General features: G+C 42.0%; 1 pseudogene; it reads right to left on the bottom strand.

Moving 5' to 3' along the window:
• Positions 1–1,987: 1,987 nt before the first annotated feature.
• LOC147990368 (uncharacterized) lies at positions 1,988–3,236 on the bottom strand (annotated as a pseudogene).
• Between the last annotated feature and the right edge of the window lie 7,271 nt (positions 3,237–10,507).

Below are 10,507 nucleotides of genomic sequence, written 5' to 3'. Positions count from 1 at the left end.
GCATTGAATACTATTATGGATTTGAGAACACTTGATATATGTCTTGCGTGGGATACACGTGGTGACAATGGGGTATTCTATTGATTCACTTGATGTATGTTTTGGCACTCAACTCGTGGATTCCCGAGGTGACATTGGGGTAATATATGCATAGGGGTTGATGCACATTTTCGTCCTTGTTTCTCCGGTAGGAATCTTGGGGCACTCTTTGAGGTTCTTTGTGTTGGATTGAATATTATGAATCTGAAGTTGTTTGATGCATATCGTATAAATGACTCATGGATACTTGTGGTGACATTGCAGTATCTAGGTGACATTAGGGTTGATTGATGTGTGTAATATGATGTTATTTTACTATGAACTCTAGGGTTGTTTGTGACACTTATAGGAATAGCTCAATGGATTGACCGGAAAGAATAATTTTGAGGTGGTTTCATACCCTAGAAGCAATTTCATCTTATGTTCTCCGTGATAGGAACTTTGGAGTGACTCTTTGTTGCACGTTGAGGGATTGCCATATGATATAATTATGTTATCATTGTTGAGAGAACTTGTACAAGCGAAAGTATGAACCATAGGCCTTGTTTCCAAGCATTGCAATACCGTTTTTGCTCACTTTTGTTACTAGTTACCTTGCTGTTTTTATATTTTCAGATTACAAAAACCTATATCTACTATCCATATTACGCTTGTATCACCATCTCTTCGCCGAACTAGTGCACCTATACAATTTACCATTGTATTGGGTGTGTTGGGGACACAAGAGACTCTTTGTTATTTGGTTGCAGGGTTGTTGGAGAGAGACCATCTTCATCCTATGCCTCCCACGGATTGATAAACCTTAGGTCATCCACTTGAGGGAAATTTGCTACTATCCTACAAAACTCTGCGCTTGGAGGCCCAACACGAGTCTACAAGAAGAAGGTTGCGTAGTAGACATCAAAGAGATTGTCCATTTTGTATACGAAGTGCATCTAGTTTTTGCCGCAACCCTCTCAACTTTTTAGCACATGGTACATGGGTGAAATGATGATACCATGCCAACTTTCAACCTTTTCAGAGATCATTTTGCAGTGCTTTTCAATTTCAGGGTCATTTAGCTCAGAAAAAACAGTAAATGCATGAAAAATAGCAAATGAACTCATAAAGGGTTGAAAATTGATGACATGGATTTGAATGGTGCATACTGAATGCACAAAAAGTACGGAGTTGAAATAAGTTTTAAAAAATGAAATGCCTTTGTAATAGATGAGTTTTCGTCCAAAACCTTGATACTTCGAAAGAGACTGTCCATTTTGTACACGAAGTGCATCCAGTTTTTGCCTTAACCCTCTCAAATTTTTAGCACATGGTACATGGGTAAAATGATGATACCATGCCAACTTTCAACCTTTTTAGAGTTCATTTTTAAGTGCATTTCAATTTGGGGGTCATTTAGCTCAAAAAAATTCATTAAATGCATGGAAAATAGCAAATGAAGTCAGAAAGGGTTGAAAATTGATGACGTGGCTTTGAATGGTGCATACTGAACACACATAAAGTCTGGAGTTGAAATAAGTTTTAAAAAATGAAATGCCTTTGTAACAGATGAGTTTACGTCCAAAACCTTAACATATACTTCGAAAGAGATTTTCCATTTTGTACATGAAGTGCATCCAGTTTTTGTCGTAACCCTCTCAACTTTTTAACACATGGTACGTGGGTGAAATTATGATACCATGCCAACTTTCAACCTTTTCAGAGTTCATTTTGTAGTGCTTTTCAATTTCAGGGTCATTTAGCTCAAAAAATTAGTAAATGCATGAAAATAGCAAATTAGTAAATGCACATGGGCGCATGTCCGTCAGCGTCATTCGGAATTGTCCGCCAGGACACTTTCCAAAGATTACTTTTAAATCCTTGACCATATCAAGTATTTCACGACCAGTACGGTGGCGAGGCTTCTTCCGGTGATCTGCATCACCTTTGAAATGCTTGGCTTTCTTTCTTACGGGATGCCTGCTTGGAAGAAATCGATAATGCCCCAGGAACACATTATTCTTACAATTATCCAAATATATATTGTCGGTATCATCCTAACAGTGCGTGCATGCGCGGCATCCCTTGTTTGTCTGTCCTGAAAGGTTACTGAGAGCAGGCCATTCATTGATGATCACAAATAGCAACGCATGTAGATCAAATTCCTCCTGACTGTGCTCATCCCATGCATGTACACCTTTTTCATTCCATAGCTGTAAGAGTTCTTCAACTAATGGCCTTAAGTATAGATCAATGTCATTGCCAGATTGCTTAGGGCCTTGGATGAGCATTGGCATCATAATGAACTTCTGCTTCATGCACAACCAAGGAGGAAGGTTATACATACATAGAGTCACAGGCCAGGTGCTATGATTGCTGCTCTGCTCCCCAAAAGGACTAATGCCATCTGCGCTTAGACCAAACCATACGTTCCTTGCATCATCTGCAAAGTCCTCCCACTTTCTCTCAATTTTTCTCCAATGCGACCCGTCAGCGGGTACTCTCAACTTCCCGTCTTTCTTACGGTCTTCTTTGTGCCATCGCATCAACTTGGCAGGCTCTTTGTTTTGGAAGAAATGTTTCAATTGTGGTATTATAGGAGCATACCACATCACCTTGGAAGGGATCTTCTTCCTGGGGCGCTTGCCCTCAACATCACCAGGGTTATCGTGGCTGATCTTATAGCGCATTGCGCCGCATACCAGGCATGCAGTCAAATCCTCGTACTCACTGTGGTAGAGGATGCAGTCATTGGGGCATGCATGTATCTTCTGCACCGCTAATCCTAGAGCGCAGACAACCTTCTTTGCTTCGTATGTACTGTCGGGTAATTCATTGTCCTTTGGAAGCATCTTCTTTAACATTATCAACAACTTTTCAAATCCCTTGTCAGATACACCATTCTCTGCCTTCCATTGCAGCAATTCCAGTGTGGTGCCCAGTTTTTTATTGTCAGCTTCGCAATTTGGGTACAACAATTTCTTGTGATCCTCTAACGTGCACTACAACTTTGGCCTCTCCTTTTCACTTGCACAATTTCTCTTTGCGTCGGAAATGGCCCAACCAAGATCATCAGCGGGCTCATCTGATGCCTCTTCTTCAGCTTATTCTCGCATTGCCGGCTCAACTTCTTCCCCCATTGTTGTTGTACCATCGTATTCAAGGAACCCATGGCCAGGATAGCTGTCGTCATCCTCTTCTTCTTCATTTTCTTCCATTAAGACCCCTCTTTCTCCGTGCTTGGTCCAACAGTTATAGCCGGACATGAACCAGACTCAAACAGGTGGACGTGAATGGTTCTTGAGTTAGAGTAATTTCGATCATTCTTACAGTCAGCACATGGACAACACATAAAACCATTTGCCCACTTGTTTGCCTCAGCCGCAAGCAGAAAAGTATGCACACCCTTAATGAACTGGGAGAGCATCGGTCATCGTACATCCATTGCCGGCTCATCTTCATTACACAACACAGAAAAGACCAAATTAATCCATTGCCGGCTCATCTTCATTACACAACACAGAAAAGACCAAATTAATACAAGTTCATACATAAAGTTCATACACACTTATTCTCATAAAACAACATACAAACTCTCTAGCTAAAGCATTTAAATGCAACAACAAAAGCGATCAAGATCGCAACTAAGGTAACAATTGATCCAAAAACATAATGATACCAAGACTCACTATCAATGGCATATTTTCTAATCTTTCTAATCTTCATGCGCATTGCATCCATCTTGATCTTGTGATCATGGATGACATCGGCGACATACAACTCCAATTCCATCTTCTCCTCCTCAATTCTTTTCAATTTTTTCTTCAAGTAGTTGTTTTATTTTTCAAATAAATTTAACCTCTCGACAAGAGGGTCGGTTGGAATTTCCGGTTCACATACCTCCTAGATAAAAATATCTATGTCAACTTGATGGGCATAATTTGTCGTAAACATGAAATGCAACAAATAGTTATAAAAGAGAGTATACCACATCCGAAACATAAACCGGACGAGGGCCGACGGGGACGGATATCAAAACCATGCCACTATGTATAACAAACAACGCACAAGTAAGAAAATTATACAAGTAACTATCTAAATCACACAAACATGATTTTTTTATATATAAAAAGGATAAGAACAAGAGGCTCACCAAGGTAGTGCGGGCGACGGGACGGTGCGGGCGATCGACGGTGGTTAGGACGGGGACGGGAAGGCACTAAGTAAACCACACTTACATGTGCAAACTAAGAAGTTAATCTAAGCTCAGATTGCATATAAATCAAATAAACTACCACATATAAATACTCCCAAACTAAAACCCAGAAATCACTATACTTATAGAGCATTGCAAGAGCTAATCTAGCAATGAGAGATGAAAGGACAATGTTGCTAACCTTTGTAAACACTTGGATGGAAGGGATGCCTTCAAATCTTCACAAATTTTGGCAAAAATGGAGGATGAGCTCGAGCAAGAGGGGAAGAACATAGGAGAGGAAAGGGGAAGAGCAGAGAGCTCGTGGGCTAGACGAAGGGTTTATGTAGGGGCACATTTAGTCCCAGTTGGTTATACAAACCGGGACTAAAGGTACACCTATAGTATCGGTTCGTGACACAAACCGGTACTAGAGGTTCAAACAAACCGGGACTAATGATTCCCCCCCCCTAGCCGTTGGAACCGGCACTAATGGTCACATTAGTACCGACCCGTTTACAAAACAGGACTAATGTGTCTCACATAAAGTAGTTTTTCTACTAGTGTCTGAGCTTGCGGGCCCCTCATGGCACCTCTTAACCTAATTCCACCTCTATAAATTCCCAAATATTCCCAATATACCAGAGAGCCACCCTAAACACTTTTTTTGCCGCCGCAAGCTTCTGTTCTTCCGCGATCCCATCTGGAGGCCTTTTCGGTACTCTACCGGAGGGGGAATCGATTATGGAGGATCATCCTTGCTGCCTTTCGATGATGCGTGATTAGTTCACCATAGACCTATGGGTCCATAGCTAGATGGCTGTAGCGACCTGACCCGAATGGATCACGTCTACTGTGCTACGGTGTCATCCCTGGATCAGTAATGCTGACACCACACAGTACATTGAGGTTTTATAGCAGAGTTGCAATCACACACTTATTACATCGATGGCTCAAAAAGAACTTATTACAATAAATATGGCTTAAGGCCATATTTTAAAGATAACAGCGGAAGACTTGGAAGATAAATGGGTCCATCAACTCCAGTGGCATCACTGAGTATAGAACCACGACCTAAACGCACCTCAATCGTCGTCTGAAAAGTCTGCAACATTAACGTTGCAGCCCGAAAACGGGTCAGCACATGGAATATGCTGGCAAAGTAACACATAGAGAGTAATGGAATGAAACAGCTATACTACATGCATATATGGCTGGTGGAAAGCTCTATGGTTACAGTTTTGCGTAAAGCCAGTTTTTCCCTACTGCAAAGGAATAAATTTTATTTACTATCATGGTGGTTGTGAAACATTGAGAATGGTTGACAGCATTCTCAATCCCAATTAAAAGTAATTAAAACCCAATAACATTAATTAGAAGTAACATGTTGAGATTCACAATGATAATCAAGTACTAGATACTCAAGTTGTCCATAACCGGGGACACGGCTAATCATGATTAGTTTGTTACTCTGCAGAGGTTGCGCACTTTTCCCCACATGACTCGATCGCCTCCGTTTGTTTTCTCGCACTACATGGTGTTTGAGAAACGGATGACCGAGACATAGTCTTTCAGAAACACTAGCACCTTACATGTGGGGTAGACCGGTACACCTACATCCCCTACATCTGCTAGTCCACCCCGTAAGAGTTCGCACAACTTAGTCAACTATGCCAGAGCCCATAGTGGCATGTGGCTGCACACGGAAGTTTCTAGCATGAATTATCTTATGATCCCTTTGAGCCTGGGTGGCGGTCCAAAAAAAACAGGCAAGTCCTGATAGACATCAGGTGCCTCAATCCACCCAGATGTGTGTTAGGTTGCCACCTTAGATAAACCATTAAAATTATCAATCTCACATCTGTCATGGATATTCACTCACCCAATCCACGTCTACTAGCAAAGCATGGCATAATAAGCAAACGTAGAAGTAACTCCCAAAGGTTTGATAATAATACAGGTAATAGGTACTACCTCATCTACTTCCCATCCCACAATTTAATTAGATCCTAATCATGCAATGTGTGAGGATTGATCTAATGCAATAAAACATGGGTTGTAGAAAAGGTATGATCAAAGTGTTACTTGCCTTGCTGATGATCCGCGAGTCCTAGGGTTTCGAAGTAACAAGCGGCGCAATCCGGGTAATCTATCGCAGACAAACAACAAGCATACAATAAGTACTCATCTAATGCACAGGTAAAACTCGAACAAGAGAACGAACCAGGTAGTTCAACTTAAGAACTCCGGTTGCAAAGAAAGAACGAACCGAACAAACGACGAAAACAAATGGCGGAAGAAAATAACTCGGTTCTAGCAAGTTGAAACTAGGTCAAATTTTACTGTAGCAAAAGCTTGTTCAAGTTGATTAGATGGAACGGCGGTTTCAAGACAAAACTCCAGGCGCTTGAATCACCTGATTCCGATAAACGAGCGAAAAGAAAGACTAGAAAGAAGATCGGATCTGAGATCGCGATCGCGGAATAAATCCGACGAAAAGAAAAAGAAGAACGGTTAAACGAACGGATGTCGTTAACCTAGAAGAATCCGGTGATCACGTTCGTTAGGACGAACGGTCCGGCGAACGGTCCAAAGCAACTAAATCAGAGAAGAAAACGAATCCGATCTAGGGTTTCGGAGAAGAAAAACCGAACGAAAAACCGATCTAGAAAACCGGAACGGTTTAGAGAAGAAAAGAATCGGAACGATTAGAAGAAAACGATCTGAGGAAAAGAATAGATGTAGCGCGGGGCTACCTTGGCGAGGTCTCCGGTGAGGGGCTCCGGCGGCGTCGGCGTAGGGCGGCGGCGTGGGCAAGGTGCGGCGGCGGCGCGGGTGTGGGGCGGCGGCGGTAAGGTGCGGCGGCGGCGCGGGTGTGGGGCGGCGGCGGTGACGCAGGGCGCGGTGTGATGCGGCGCGGCGGCGGTAAGGTGCGGCGGTGGCGCGGGTGTGGGGCGGCGGCGCGGGTGAGGCGGCGCGGCGGCGGTGACGCAGGGCGCGGTGTGATGTGGCTTGGCGGCGGTAAGGCGCGGTGTGATGGAGAGCTTTGATTTGATGTGTTTAGAGGGGGGGTGCTTGGGTATTTATATTGGGGAGGGGAGGGGTTTACTTGGGGTAGAGGACAAGGAATTAGAATAGGAGTAGGAAAGATCTAGAAAATAAACGGAGTAGGACTAAAGAAAACGAAATAAGGAAAAGGGGACAAGGGGGCGCCCTAGAATCCCAAAAGGATTCGGTCCTAGCAAGAGGCGGCGGCGGCCGACCAGCTCCTGGCTCGGCGCCTGGCGCCTGGGAGCGCGGCGGTAGGTGGCTTGGCTTGGGCCTTTGGCCCAAGGCGCTGCTCAATTTTTTTTAAATAGTTTCCTCGCGCAGAAAAAAAAACAAAAAGGGATCTAAACGAACTCCGAAAAATCTAAAGTAAATTTTCCCCGACTCCTAAAAATGAGCCGAACAAAATGAACTTTTCTCCGGACCTCAAATGCAATTTTTGAAAACGCGCATTTTTCCCTATCCAATTAAAATGCAAATAAACACCGGAAAGCAAAATTGATCTATTTATTATATCTTCATTTTTCCTAAATTTGGGAAAGTCATATTATTCCCTCTCTCATATTTTGACACCGGAAAAATTATTGAAGATAAAATAAATAAATCAAATGATCCTATTTTCAAAATTCGAGAGAACTCTCAAATATGAAAATAACGAAATCTCCAACTCTCTCCGAGGGTCCTTGAGTTGCGTGAAATTTCTAGGATCAACCAAAATGCAAGAAAATATGATATGCATATGATCTAGTGTATAACATTCCAAATTGAAAATTTGGGATGTTACAATGGCTTCTTCTCTCTCTTTGATCTTCAATACAATGTTCTCCTCGATGTTCTTGGAGTTCTATCCAATGTAATCTTCTTTTGCGGTGTGTTTGTTGGGATCTGATGAATTGTGGGTTTATGATCTGAATATTAATTTACGAATATTAATGGAGTCTTTTCTGAATTTTATTATGCATGATTGTTGTAGCTTTGTATTTCTCGGTGATCTATCCATTTGGTTTGGCCAACTAGATTGATTTATCTTCAGTGGGAGAGGTGCTTTGTGATGGCTTCAATCTTACGGTGCTCTATATCCAAGTGAAAAAGTAGGGGACAAGACATGTATTTTGTATTATTGCCATTAAGGGTAAAACGACGGGGTTTATTCATATTGATTGGGTTTGGTTTGTCTGCATCATGTCATCATTCTTAACGCGTTACTCTGTTTATACTTAATACCCTAGATGCATGTTGGATAGCGGTCAATGGGTGGAGTAATAGTAGTAGATGTAGGCAGGAGTTGGTCCACTTGTCTTGGTGTGATGCCCATATACATGATCATTCCATTGAATATCGTCATAACTATGTGTTTTTCAATCAATTGTCCGACAGTAATTTGTTCACTTACCGCATGCTATGTGCTTGAGAGAGAAGCCTCTAGTGAAAACTATGCCCCCTAGGTCTACTTTTATCATATATAAACACAAAAAATACCTTGTTGCATTTTTCTATTTTCTTTTATTTTTGTTTGCAATTTATCTATCTACCACTGCGAGATTTAATCCTTGCAAGTAACCGCCAAGGGGATTGACAACCTTCTTATTTGTGTTGTGTGCAAGTATTTGCTTTTGTGTGTGCATGTGCTATTCATGTGGCTTTGTGTGATCCTCCTACTGGATTGATAAACTTATTTCTTAACCAAGGGAAATACTTATCTCTACTGTATTGCATCATCCTCTCCTCTTTGGGGAAATCCCAACGCATATCACAAGTAGCATCCTCATGCACAGTACAAGGCTGCCACCTTACCTGGGCCATACTATTTGCGAATTTTGGCTCACGTATATGAATATGTCGCTAGCAACTGTATGACTGAGAACCTAGCTCGACATGATTAGTTATAAATCAAGGTGGCACAATCATACAGGGACAGACATAGGTAAGCCAGCAAAGCACGTGCCGGTCATCAGCATGTGTAACTGAGTCGTGGAAAGCGACAAGGACTCCGGGAAGCACATCAAGACATTTCCCGGTCGAAACAGGTACAAACATAGGAGCAATGTAGGATACATGTCGGTCAATTAGTGTGTTTTGGAGCAGTAGCAAACTACCAAGGCTTAGCGGAAACATAAAGAAGCATATCCATGTAAGAAGGGCTACCAACAGTGTACAACTAGGTGTCGAATATGATCTAGTGGAGGAAGAACTATGGTGAAGATGGAGATGGTTGCTATGGAGATGGGAAATGGTGGCGGCTAGGGTTGATGAAGATGGCTCTGTTCTGGCTTTGCTCTCGGCTCTTCTGTTAACATTTTGGCATCGACCCCTTTATAAAAGTTGTTTAGGTGGACGAGGAGCATCGATTTCCATGCCATCTGACCGCTCATACGAGTGCTCGCGGTCGCACGGGGCATTGTCTTTTGCTTTGGAATTGCTGGTGCGCCTCCTCCTGATTTCTTATATCTCCTCCTTTACTCCTTTCCATGTACTCACTTGATTTCGTCCATATTTATCCCATTTACTGTAGAAACACAATAAGAGATGATTGTGGAATCCTTTGCATTCATTAGTCATTAGTGGCAATATTGGAGTGAATATCTCGGTTTCAATGAAATATATCAGTTTAAACTAAGGGTAGATGAGTGTAAAAATATCACTCATCAACTCCCCCAAGCTTAAACTTGGTTGCCCTTGAGCAACATAGAGAGAAATCCGAATCATAAGAAACTCAGTTGTTTAAACTGAAATAACGAGAAGGTTTTGGTTCACTTTGATAGGTACGCCTAGATAGCCCTCTGCTTCTTGACATGAAAACTTAGCATAGCTGTAAATGTGGCATGATTATTATGTAAGTGTTAGTGAAGCAAAGATAATCAACTCAAAGTTTTTGATTTACTAGATAAAACACCTTTGCAACACTCAATTCTATTTCCACTAGGTAACACTTGCTTACCAGGAATGCACGGAAGAGTTTTTCTTTGATGAGGCCATTAAAACAGAAATTACGAGTGAAAGGCATACAAATACAAACATGATACTGGAGTGCCCATAAACATTTTTTTAAAAGGGGAATATATTAATATCGCGAAGATACCAATTACACCCAGCCTCTGGACCTATAAGATGTCACAAAGACATCTAGGATGCACACAACCAAAGGAAAAAAGAAAGGTCCCGCCACATCGATTGACTCCTCTCAATAGCAACACACCTATTACCACCTAATACAACACCTGAAAAACATAAAAGGTCTCCAAAAGC

This window comes from Triticum urartu, chromosome 1A (genome assembly GCF_056163025.1).
Source record: "Triticum urartu cultivar PI428250 chromosome 1A, HENAU_Tu73, whole genome shotgun sequence".
Taxonomy (NCBI): Eukaryota; Viridiplantae; Streptophyta; class Magnoliopsida; order Poales; family Poaceae; genus Triticum; species Triticum urartu.
The sequence above is the reverse complement of the archived record's forward strand: the minus strand, read 5'-3'. Positions and strand labels throughout refer to the sequence as shown.